General features: G+C 42.6%; 1 protein-coding gene across 8 annotated transcripts in view; it reads left to right on the top strand.

Annotated features, from left to right (window-relative positions):
• FAM110B (family with sequence similarity 110 member B) overlaps positions 1–13,192 on the top strand; it is a 224,030-nt gene that overhangs the window by 156,884 nt on the left and 53,954 nt on the right. For 6 of the 8 annotated variants that reach the window (XR_011996651.1, XR_011996652.1, XR_011996650.1 and 3 more), the window contains one exon: positions 2,882–2,968. The exons of the other annotated variants lie outside the window; for them this stretch is intronic. The gene's annotated coding sequence lies outside the window, so the exon portion shown is untranslated. The remainder of the gene's footprint in view (positions 1–2,881; positions 2,969–13,192) is intronic. 8 annotated transcript variants of the gene reach the window in all.

Below are 13,192 nucleotides of genomic sequence, written 5' to 3'. Positions count from 1 at the left end.
GACAGTAAAAATAAATTTCTGAGACACTTTAAAATTTTGTTCTCTCCCCCCTTGTAATTCTGTAGCTCTTTACCGATGAGGGAATGGCATTCCTAACCAATCAAAATTAGGTCCGTTAGCGTGAACTAAAATATAAAATGTATAATTTTTTAAATTAAAACATTAAGTGATACTTTGTAATTTTTTCTCTTGGGGGCTCATAATCACAGCAGGAAAGATGGTCATCAGTTTAAAAATAAAAAGTCATTCCATGTAGAATATGATGCACCACAAAGGAACTGGGCTGAACATAGCCTGAAAATAATTGTAGAAAAGAAGGAGCATTGTGCACTACATGCTCTTGGATGTAAAGGTTGCAGTATAATACGTGTAGGTGGCTTCTGGCTGGATACTTGGGCATCTATGATACCAAAGGAACTGAGGGACATCTGTCATTAGCAATTGATTACTATCTCAGGAATGACCCTCCAAAATATGCCTGGGTTGGAAAAATATTTGAAGAGACATTGGGTCTTTTATCTAAGTGTATTTCTTTTCTTTTCTTTTTTTTTTCTGTTATTTTATCCTGTAGTTATGTGCACCTACCATGTGCTAGGTTCTGTGCTAAGCCTGAGTGAGAGAAAGATGGCACAGCCTTCTCTGTAAGAAGTGGCCCTTTTGAAGAGAAAAGAGAGTGAAATAATAATAATACGGGGCACAAGGAGAACAGAGGCATTTAGTGATACCAAGGAGGGGTAACCAGTTCTTAAGAAAAGGGAGGGAGGGAGAGCTTCAGAAGAGAGAGAGTAGCACCCAGTCTCCAATCCAGAACTCTCTAACTGCCACTCATCTTACACCGCATCCACTACTGCTAATGTCTACTACGAGTTGGTGTGGGCCACAAATGTGTTCCGTGTCTTATATTGACCTTCAGTTTCACTATGTGGTGTAACTTGTTATCTGTAATAAATGTAGTAAATAGTACTATCATTTTTTTCCTCCTGCTAATAAGCCTTTTCAGAATACACAGTGGATTGTTGCATGGAAGTAGTTTTGTTTTAATAGATTTACATAGCATGGGACTTTTAAAAGATTTTTTAATATCTCCAATAAGTTTTTAAAGTTTTTATTTATTTATTCATGAGAGACAGAGAAAGGCAGAGACATAGGCAGAGGGAGAAGCAGGCACTCCACAGGGAACCTGATACAAGACTCGATCCCAGGACCCTGGGATCAGGACCTGAGCTGAAGGCAGATGCTCAACCACTGAGCCACCCAGGTGTCCCATTGTCTCCAGTAATTTAAATGTATCCAGTAGTTTTATCTTAAAGGAATCACAAATACTCTCATCATTGTTGGACTCCCAAGTAGTTTAGTGATTACTTTTGGAACTGTTTGCATTGCCAGGAATTATCATTTGCTATTGAATGCCTGTTGACTCCTTTATTTAAGTCATTTATTTTGTACATGCTCATTAAAGACCAGCTTGTAAAACCAGGGCTTGGATTCTAAGGCCAGCATTTAACCTTACTTATGATTAAGGCCTTCTGCTTTCCTTATACGTTTAATTGAATTTAGACCTATCTTAAATCTCGCCAAATTTGGTGGGAGGATCAGCTTTAAGGATCATGAGTTTGCATTAGATCTTGCCAGCAGTGAAACGTCCAGGTGGAAACTGCATTTCCAGTATGCAGAGCCTGCAGCCAGGGAACCCTCCAAACTCTGCGGTGTTTTGCCCTAGTCAGGCTTGCACATTCCTTTCTCACAACTGGGCATATAGCAGCCTTTACTTCTCTCTGGCTTCACCCACCCCTGCTCCCTGTGTCGCAAGTATTCACTTTCAGTTCTGACAGCCAGAGCCCTGCAGCTCGCCCACCTGCTGGCCTCTGGGGAGACAGCTCCCTCCAGTTTTTCTCCTGCCTTTTTCTCCTGTTTCTTCCCAATCTCCTCCTTTCCTGCCCACCTTTTAAGTAGATACTCCCCAGAGTTCTGTGCATCATCAGTTTCCCATCCATTGGCTCTTCCACTGCCATGGGCTTGGCCACTTCCGTGTCCCCGTGCATCCCCTGCAGCTGTGCCACCAGCCCTCCTGTGCTTTCTGTGTCTCGGGGTCCTCGCTGCCCCTTCTGCCTGGAATGTGCTCCCCCAGTAGACTGGCGGCTTGCTCCCTCACTGCCTGCCCATGTCTCCAGCCACCATTGCAGCAGGACCATTCTGAGATAGTACTTACTGGATTTAGTCTCCCCTCTCTGGAACAGAAACTCTGAGAGCTTTTTCTCTTAACCCACAGTGCCTAGGACAGAACTTGGTCCATAGAAAGTACTGAGTCAGTACTTGAGAATGAATGAATGAATGAATGAATGAATGAATACTGGCATGGGAGCATGATTGCAGGGGAAGGGTGCTCCTGTGGCTCTCAGGAGCTCTGTCCCAGCCAGCTGAGTGGTCTGTGCCAAGCACCTTCGCTGAGTGGGCCTGTTTCCTGTTCTGAAATGGGGGTGGCGCACCAGATGAACCCTGAGGCCCTTTGAAATGTTAACACCCTATCACACCTTGGGTAGACTCAGACTTAGGATATGCAGGGCAGCCATTCAGGAGTGAGATGACATCCTGTAAACCTTTATGTGACTTCTCAACACCTGCTGTTTATATGTATAATTGCTATGTATGGTTAAATGTCTCCTTAAAAAAAAAAACACAGTTGAAGTGAGCAAAACCCTTAGCTTCTAAATGAAGTATGTACGAATGAACACATTTCTGTGTACTTACATGTTTATCTGTTTTTTCTAATTTATTCACCAGATTTTAAAAGAATTACCGTTTTCTGTTGCTGTGTGTATTTAGCAGCCTGCCTGTTTGTGTCAAATAAAAAAGCAATAGCAATTTTTTTTTGTATTTTCAGAGTACATCCTGCAGAGAGTAGCTTAAGCTAGAAAGGACTGCCTGTGACACCTGCCTACTATCTATAAAACACTCAGTCCTCTTTCAAGTAAGTACATTGCTTTATTTTGGCCCATTCTAAGCAGAAGGTATTGATTCTCTCTGAAAATGTGTGACATTATTACATTAAGACAAAGAGGCTGAGAGGCTGAGGTTTCAGATATTTTGCTCTCTGGCAAAATAGAAAAAGAAAAAATAAAGAAGAAAAGAAAAAGGAGTCCCTGTCTTCAGGGTCTCTGCTAGGACTGAAGTAACAGTATCCATGATTACTTTTGTTTTTGCAAGGTTTCCATGATATGTCTTCTATGTATTTGCTCAGTAGTTGTGGTTTTTTTTTTTTCAAAGGCCATGTTATATTTACCAATAATAATTAATCGGGTATTTGGAAGTGTATGGATTTGAAGACGGTATAAAAATGAACATCTTTGCACTTTAATGAGAAGTACACTGTCTGTGGTTGGAGAATGAAATGGTGTTTTCTGACAAGCCAAATAGTGTAGTGCCAGCAAGGAGCTCCCTGGAAGTTTTGGGGAGAGCTTTGCAGGATGGCCTCCCAAAGGAGGCCATACCAAGAGGGCAGTGTGTGCTTCATGGAAGGTACTGTGGAAGGGTTCTTTGCCACATGTCAACAACACCCCAGAGCTGATGGAGAGCCAGGACACCTCTAGAATCAGACCCATCTTCCCATGAAGGAGCCAAGGAAGTGAATAAATAGTGGTCAAAGTCCAGATGGTTCCTCCCGTTGCCAGAGAAGAGTTCAGTATCACCAAATGAGGACATTGGGAATGGTTAGAAAGTTGGAGACAGCTCTCCAGTTGACTGATGTCTGCAGTGACATAAGTGATAAAGAACAGCTCTGATGAGAACACAGTCTTAACCTCAGCGCCATATTCCCAAGTGACCATATGCTTCGAATTTATTGATAGCCTTCCTCGAGCCTCCTTTCCGGCATCCATATGTAATGGGCCATTGCCTGTAGAGCATGTAATGCACTGTATAGTTTATTATTATTGGATTATGCATGACCTTTGTTGGGTAGATGTTACCACTCTCCAGGAACCTCAGAACCTAATTTAGGCCGGTGGGTAAGAACCAGCCTATGCCACGTAGAATCCTGCAATCCGTGGACAGAGAGGCATTACAGAAAAACCAACAATGCCCCTCAATAATACACCCTGATATCCATCACTCATCACCATATGACCTTATCTTCTGATCCCCAATATAAGAAGTTCTGCGATGACAGCCCTGGGCTCCTGTTGGCTGGAGGGAACTCCACGTCTCCCATCCCTAGGTCTGAGATCACAGAACTGCACCTGGGCACAGGTGGATTTAATGGAGAATGCTTCAGTAGCGCTGGCGTTCTCCACTTCGCCTCATTCTAGGAGCCCACCCATCCTCATTTGCCTACAAGTGAGTAGTTTTCTGGGACATGTGCTAAAAGCAGGAGAAGTCCCCAGCAAATGGGCCTCTTGGTTGCCCAGCATGACTGCTCTCTCATACACAGCCATGTGATGTGAATGCTTACTGATGCTCACCAAGCTGGCTCCTAATGGCAGGTAAATTTGCAGCCCTAGTGGCCGAGAAAGACCTGAGAAGTTGAGTGGACATGAGTGTGACCTCAGCTCCACTGCTTACCAACCCTGCAAACGGACTTCACTTGTCTGAGCCTCAGTTTCCCCCTGCCAACTAAGGATACCAGCAAACTAGTAGAGATTTGAGGAAGGCTAGGGACATAGCATAGTTATAGCATAGCATATAGCATGAGAAGTGAAGGACCCTCCTTTCTCCCTTCCAGACAAATTCTGGTGAAGACAGTCAGTTACCTTCTCAGGTATAACCGTCTTGAGTTTGTCAGTATTTGTCAATATTCTTATTTAGCTAGATCTCGAATTGGGGAGATTAGAAAGGATTCAACCACATGACTCCATAGTGCAGTGTCACTAATTCTTGGCCCTGTATCGAATTCTCAAATAAAGTCAGGTCATTGTGTACAAGTTGATTATAGGTGTTTTTATATCCGTTTTCCCATAAATAAAATGGAAACATTTATTTTAAAAAGTGCTCTAAAGATTGCTGTGAAAAGCATCATTTTTGTCTTACCATCCAAATATTTTTAGCTGTTTTTTGGTGACTTTTACATTTAAAGTTCATTATAACTTCATTCTTTTCTGAGCTCTTACATTACAGATGAGTAGCCTTATGAAGACATGTACTAATCTTGTCACTACTGTTTTTCACTACTTCTCCATACGTGCATTTAAGATTACTTTGCTGTCAGAATACAAAATGTGTCTTTTTAAAACAGGGTTCCTTACTTAAGGAAAATAGGAAAGAAAGGTATAAAATGACCTTGTAATGTTCTTTTGGTTAAACTTTTTAAGTTTTTTCAACCTAGAATATGAGACCTCCTATATGACGATGGATATGTGAGTCATCTGTAAAGGAATACACAAACACCGATTTCTGTGCATTATCCATGTGATTGCAATTTCAGAGAATAAGTTACAACGTTCACTTTGTCTTTTAGTTTCTTGTTATTTGAGTCAGACTTAAGTCACTGATAAGGTCAGTTTCTCCTAGAAAGTTTCCTTCTTCAAAACTTCCCTGGGATTGATTTTTTTATTCTCTTATAGTGTAAGTGCTAGGTAATAAAGAAGTTGCTGGGAGTAGAAACAACCTTTGCAGGCCATTTTTGTGGGTTAAATGATCTTGACCAAAAATACAAATTAGTTTTCCCCAAACAGCTCTTTTTTTTTTTCCATGTCTGTGTTTCCCAAAGCTGGTCCCCTATAATGAAAGATTTGTTCCTTGCCCATGACTCATCTACCTTTCATGCCAGCATCTCTGAGTTTTGCCTTTTCCCAGAGCAGCTCTCTGCCAAGCAAATGACCCAGAGCTCAGGTTCCGTAGGTACAGCCAGGTGTGGCTTCTCTGAAGCTGGCTCAGCTGACCTTGAGCAAGTTCTCCCCAGGAGCCAGAGAAGCCAGCCACAGTAATGAGAGCCACCGTGCAGCCCAACGGAGCCAGGTTTTGACCTTGCTCACACTGCTTTTAAAAAAAGAAGAAGAAGGTGAGGGGCCTTCTCTGGAGAAAATAGCCGGGATTTCACTTGTTTTTTTCTCCTTCTTCACAAAAATGATCCAGGCTTCTGTAAGGATAGACATAGGGATATTCTCCTCTCTGAAGCAAAATACTCCTGTACTCAGGTAGACAGTATCATTCTGTTTTTGAGGATTGAGCCCATAGTTAGTATGGTGTTCAAGAGGCCACTACTGATTGCAATTTAAATTGTTTAATTGCCAATTAGGTTATCTGGTATATGTAAAAATGCTGTTTTTTAATCAAATGGAAGAAATTCTATAAGTTACTGTGTGTGCACAGTTTTTTGTTGATGTTAGTGATTAATGGCTGCTATGGTACAAATTAGTTTGTTGTCAGTGTAGTCACTGTTTTTCTACAAAGATCAGCGGAAGAGTTAAGCTTCTAGTCTGTGGAAGGCCTACTCGAGGCATCATGTCCCTGATCTGAAGGCTACACACTTGCCCTGCAGAGAAGGTATTAGAATTTTCATTGTGTGGATGAGGATACAAGAATTGAAGATTCTTAAACCTGATAACATAAGGGCAATCATGTGAAAAGATACACTGGGTATAAAACCCAAGTCGGCTCTAGGTTTTTCTTTCAGAGTTTTACCAGACTTGTCATATCAATTGATTTGTTTGTAGTGATGGGTTCATAAATGGAGTGGGAAAAAGATGATAGAGGATAATTGGACAGTGGGAAAGTCAAAAGAAAACATGGATGTCTGGTGGAATATTAGATCAACTCCCTAGAAACCACAGGAAGTCTTCAATTAATTAGAGAAAGGATGAGACCAAAAAGACAGTTAATGAGAGAAATGACCGTAAAAGCACACCCATGAGAGAGAGAAAGACACACATGGAGTGATTGCGGTTGTGGTGGGTGAGAGGCTAGACTATCATGACCTTACTTTTTATTCTCCAACCTGTTGAGTTTCTACTCCATCATTAGGTGTGGATGGAAAAAGTGTTCATGCAGCCCTACTACTCAGAGAAGTTCAGAGAGATGGAGGCTCATCAGGACCAGGTGACTAGTGAGCATTGGAGTGTTGTTTCCACACACTGGTCTCTCTCTTCCATAGCCTGGTGCTGTGGTCTGAATGTGTCCCCTACCCGATTCATACGTTGGAATCCTATTGCCCAGTGTGATAGTTCATGGGGTCTTTGGGAGATACCTCAGTCATGAGGGTAGAGCCTTCGTGATTGGATAGTACCCTGGTAAGAGAGGCTCCAGAGATCCTTTGCCCTTTCTGCCATGGAAGGACACCATAAGAAGCCTGAAACCCAGAAGCCTTTACCAGAACCAATCGTGCTGGCACCTTGATCTTAGACTTCCAGCCTCCAAAACTGTGAGAAAGAAATGTTTGCTATCTATAAGCCACCCAGTCTGCATATGGGTTGCAGCATTGTGTTGTAGCTGCCCTCTATAGAGATTAAGGCACCTTGGATGAAGTTGGTCTATGCACATGGCTTTGGGTAGTGTTTGGACATACCTATTCTTTAGCTTCGCATAGCAGTGGTCTGTCATTGTCTTGAAATATCTCTCTTGCTCTTACTCGATTCTCATGGTTCTGACTTCTCTAAAAGGCACATTTAAAGCAGAGCTCAGCTCAGCAGCATCCTCAGACAAAGAGATACAGTTTTTACCACGAGAGTCAACAGAAGGAGCTTCCTCTGGAAGGAAGCCCCACTGAGGAACTGCTGGCTCTTTACCATGCATTCCCAGGAAGGCATCAAGCCCTGCTGGCTTTTCCTCATGCATCATACGTTGGCATCACCATCTCAACACCAGACAGCTCCATTACTGACTTAGCCTTATTACATCAGCCAGCCTGCCTCTGGTCTCTGCTCCCAGACCAGTTCATTTAGCAAGCAGAAAATTATTTTACAGGCACTATGTTCATCTTGTTACTACCTCCCTGCTCCAAAACCCTGATTTCTCCCAGTTACCTGTCAATCAGATTTAAAGTCCAGAGCCATGCCTCAGAGTTAAAGCCACCTCTCACCTGGACTCCCCACACTCCTCCAAAGTCAGCATCCATTACCCTTCTCCTGTTCCCTACACACCTGGTTCATCAGAATGTGTGCTGCTTCTTGCCCGGAATTCCTTATCAGTTCCTCATTCTCCAGAGCCCAGGAGTTCCTTGAGGCCCATTTCAAAAGTTTCTTTTTCCTTTATTTAAAAAAAGAAAGAAAGAAAGCTTTTTCTGAGCAAAATCCAGGAACATCTAGTCATTCATTCAACTGTGATTTCTTCACAGTTCAGTGTATAGCATGTACCTTTGCAGGTAGTCTTGAAATTATCCTTTGCTCTAAGCATTTATAGGATTTTCAAATTTCGTGATGAGTTTATTTAAGACTTTTCTTTTACTGTAAGGAACACAGACTCTTGGTGGTGTAGGAGCCCCTGCAGGCATCCATCTGGCACCTGCCCTGAGGGAGCACGGGCTGGGCTGAAATTCTTAAAGACTTGCGGATGCTCTGCAGTCTTTAAGACACTTCTGTGGTCTCATTAACTTCCTGAAGAGGAATGAAGTTCTTTACCAGCACTGCAGCCCCTTCATGAAAATAACCATTTCGTTCAGCAGGCACAGATTGGAAAGCTATTATCAGTTCTTAAATCTTCAGGATACAGTGACATCTAAATAGACTTAGAGAAAACAAAGTTGAGAGGAAAACACAGCATCTCCTCTGGAAAGTAAAATGGACCCACTGACAGCAAGAAACACAAGTAGAAACTCAATTAGAATCCCATCCATTTGGGGGCTCCTGGGTGGCTCAGTGGGTTAAGCATCTTCCTTCGAATCAGGTCATGATCCTGGGGTCCTGAGATTGAGTGCCACATCAGGCTCCCTACTCGGCTGGGGAGCCTGCTTCTCCCTCTCCCTCGGTCCCTCCCCGTTGTTCATACTGCCTCTCTCTCAAGTAAGTGAGTGAATGAATGAATGAATGAATAAATAAATAAATAAATAAATAAATAAATAAAATCTTTTTAAAAAAGAGTCCCACCCATTGGTGAGGCCCTCATTTGGGTTTTCTCTCCTATGTGCAAAACCTCACTTTTCCCCAAATCTTCATTTATTCAGAAGGGGCATTATGAGTACTCAGTCCCTTGTGACTGAGTGCACGTCATGTACTTTCTTCCCTCTGTGAGTACGTACGGTGTACTTACCTCATTAAGTTGCTTCTGCCTCTTGCTGGAGCTTTACAAGCAATTGGAGGGTAGGAATTATGTTTGAACCCGATGGCTTTGGAATCCACCACGGACCCTAGCAAACTACAGAGGATTAAGAACAGTTTGTGGACCTTAATAGGGGAGGAAGGACTTTCTCTACACGTAGAGGAAAGTCACTGTAGGTTGCTCATCTGCTTCGGATGACAGCCTCTGCAGATACAAGACACAGCAGCACCAGGGGTAACAGGACCAGGGATATCATTTCACTGAAAGGGAAAGACACGGTCTACTCTTGGGAAAGAGAAGGAGAAAATGAGGTCAGAAAACAGGAAGAAAAACAGAAAAATTTGAGTTATTTGTAAGTGGGTTATTATGGATGAACATTATGGAATAGAATTATAAGAACTGGAGCTTCAGCTTTAAACTAGCCAAAGTAGAGAATAATTAGGGCATGATTAGCTTTATCATAAAGCTCTTTAAATCTGGACTTCTCAGCTGTATTTAAATATGGTTTTGTTTACAACATTTATTTTATTTTTATTTTTATTTTTTTAATTTTTTATTTATTTATGATAGTCATACAGAGAGAAAGAGAGAGGCAGAGACACAGGCGGAGGGAGAGGCAGGCTCCATGCACCGGGAGCCCGACGTGGGATTCGATCCCGGGTCTCCAGGATCGCGCCCTGGGCCAAAGGCAGGCGCCAAACCGCTGCGCCACCCAGGGATCCCACAACATTTAGTTTAGATACAATCTGTTTTTTAGCTCAAATTCAGTGTTCCCTAGGGACTCATAGATTCAACATTCAAAAGCTCAATTATTGATGCTTGGCCCCAAGTTTAATAGTTGCCTTAATTTGCAATTTGAGGGAGGTACCACCTCAAAAGACACACATCAGCGCTGATGAAAAACAAGGAGTGAGCGCAGCCATGCCTGCTGTTCACACCCCAGCTTCGAGTTCTGCCTGTGTGTTAATCCATTCATCTCTTCCATTACAAAAATATGTGTGTGTGTGTGTGCGTGTGTGTATATATATATTATAGGCAGAACAGAAGCTCTGCTTACATGCAAGAAGAGTGCGACTAATTCCTGGTTAGATCAGATCCATGACATAGGAAAGATTTGAATCCTACTGAGCTGTGGATTTGAATCTTTGGTCTCTTCTCGTAGATCATAGTCTTTGAATGCCTAGAGTCTATTCTCTGTGTCCGCTGAAGCCTCCGGCTGTGTTTCCTGAGAGGTGTGCTTGTGACCAAGACCTTGCTGGCTGGCATTCATCTCATATAGTGGAGGTACTAAGGAGGTGGTGCGGTGTATTGATGGGGTGCCCCCCCACTTAAGAGACAGACACACTGTTTTCAAGTATCATTTAAATGGCAGTTGGCCTATAAATAGTGTCAGAGTTTCAGACATTTAAGTGGTTTTATCAGATTCTCATGGTTGCTTTCCATCCAGTTAGCAGTGGACTTGAAATCTTTTCTTTAAAAAAAAAAACAAGACTTTTCACTGAAAAGCTTAACCCTTTGCTACCCTACCACCCTCCATCTCCCAGGTAGAGAGGGGGCTGTGAAGCTATTTTCTTCACCTGTTAATGTGGATTACTTCCCAGGAGGCCCCACCGAGGTGCCGGTGGGGTTTTTATGCGTCATCACTGGAATCATGGTAAATACCCCAGCCAGCAGTGTTAGATCCTAAGTAAGCAAGGTGCTAGCTCTCATCCTGTGTTCCCAAGAGCCCCTCTGCCACCGCCTCGCAGGGTATGTCAGAGTGGTGGTCATCCCTGGTCAGTCAGAGTGGGGATTGATACGTGACTGTCTTCCCCTGTCCCATTGCCTATCCTGCGTCAGCCTCAGGCTCTGTCTCCTTGCTACAGATCTATCAGCAGACCGAAAAAATAAGGGGAGAAGCCAAGGGCTTCATTTTCTCTTATTCTCCCGGTTTCATTTGTAGTTCATTTCATGTTGTCCTTTTAACTAAAAAATAAAAATAAAATAAAAAAATCCTCCCTTTTTTTTCTCATACCATTTAATCAACCAGGAGATATTAGAAAGTTGATAGATACCCTTATAGATTTAAGATTTTGACCATCAGATTTTTGCAAGCCAGAAAGATACATGCATTTGTTGAACTTGAGCCCGAGAAGGTTTTACATTAGTAGTTTTTAGAGAATGTAATCAATTATCTCAGAATACACCTGGCATATTTATTTATAAAGCATTTGAAGACTGTGTTCATCTTCTCTCCCACCGATGTGTAGTTCTCCGCTTTGAACCTTCCCTGAGACTTGTCCCTGTTACGTAATGTGCTGCATTCTGCTTTTGATTATTCTGTACCGCATTCCTTGATGCTGCCCGTTTGCAGATGAGGCATTGCCCACTACCCTGCTGTTCATCTGCTGTGTACAGCGCTCACATCTTCATAACTGACTCTCCAGCCATACTGAGCTGGTCTCCAGGAGCACCAGACCAACACAAATAGCCTCATTTGGAGCCTTTGAGAGCATCTCTTATTCTTAACATCCTTTGGCCACTAAGTATTCGATTAAGAGAGGCTAAAGTACAATTAAGAAAAATCATGCGAATATGTGACTTGAAGTCTCTTAGTAAGAAACAGAAAGTTAAGAGATTACTAGAAGATATTTTATGCCAAATCTGCAATCTTTGGGGGTTTCTCGTTGTACTTTATTAATGACACTTGACATCATGCATTAATCTGAAATAAAACAACTGTATTTCAAACCACTTTATAATTATTAGACTTTTGCATCCAATTGATCTCATAATTATTTATTTATTTTTTAATTAATTTATTTATTTATGATAGTCACAGAGAGAGAGAGAGAGAGGCAGAGACATAGGCAGAGGGAGAAGCAGGCTCCATGCACTGGGAGCCCGACGTGGGATTCGATCCCAGGTCTCCAGGATCGTGCCCTGGGACAAAGGCAGGCGCTAAACCGCTGCGCCACCCAGGGATCCCTAGCTCATATTTTTTAAAGATTTTACTATTTATTCATGAGACACAGAGAGAGAGAGGCAGAGACAGAGGCAGAGGGAGAAGCAGGCTCCCTGCATGGTGCCTGATGCAGGACTTAATTCTAGGACCCCGGGATCACGCCCTGAGCCAAAGGCAGGTAGGTGCTCAACCACTGAGCCACCCACATGCCCCCAATCTTATACTTTTAAGACTATAGAAACCTGGCTTTGAAGTGCTGTCAAGACATTCTCATATTTTCAAGTAAGAAGTAGCCATATCTTTGGCACTTAGTCCCGTTCATAAGTAAGACGTCTCACTGTGCACTTCTTAGAATATTTTGTAGAGAATGTGACCTCTGTTTTAAACTTATGCATTATTGCTGTGATGTGTAAAATACTCTACAGACTGCCCCCTTGACTTCCAGTCTTCACAATGGTTAGTAATGGATAGTGATACTCTAAGAGTACTTGTTAATACTGGTATGTTTCCTGGTGAAAACAGTGCAGTGTTAATGGACAAACGGCCACATAGCGTAGTGATTTACATAATGTGGCATAAGCAGAAGATTGTGGAGCTAGTGTTTCGCTTAGCATTTACTGGGCCCTTTTCAGGGGGCCAGTTAGGGTGGGAAAGCCTTTATGTGCATCAGTCATCTCCCTTAATTCTCATAACAGGTAGTTATTGGAAGAAAGCAGGTAATGAGGGGGCGAGGTACAAGCTCACGTTTGTCTATCTGCAGGTGCAGATTTCTTATACACCTTGCCAAAGTGTATCAAGAATGATGGTTCATGTGCCAGATGTTTCTCAGACTTGAGAGCTAAAATGTTTTCTTCCTATTTAGAAACCATCATCTTTTGGCAGATTAGATTTTTGAAAGGATTCTCTGAACCAAGAAACTTGCTATAGATGCCAACAAGAGTTCCACTTCAGGCTGTTTATTAAACAGTGGCCTCAAAGAGACTCATGTCCTCCATCATCTCCATACTCATCAGGGAGGTGGGGGTTGGGTTGGGGACTTGGATGGGTCACCTGGCTGTCTGGGAT

This window comes from Vulpes vulpes, chromosome 13 (assembly GCF_048418805.1).
Source record: "Vulpes vulpes isolate BD-2025 chromosome 13, VulVul3, whole genome shotgun sequence".
Lineage (NCBI taxonomy): Eukaryota > Metazoa > Chordata > Mammalia > Carnivora > Canidae > Vulpes > Vulpes vulpes.
This window is presented reverse-complemented; position numbering and strand designations above follow the sequence as displayed.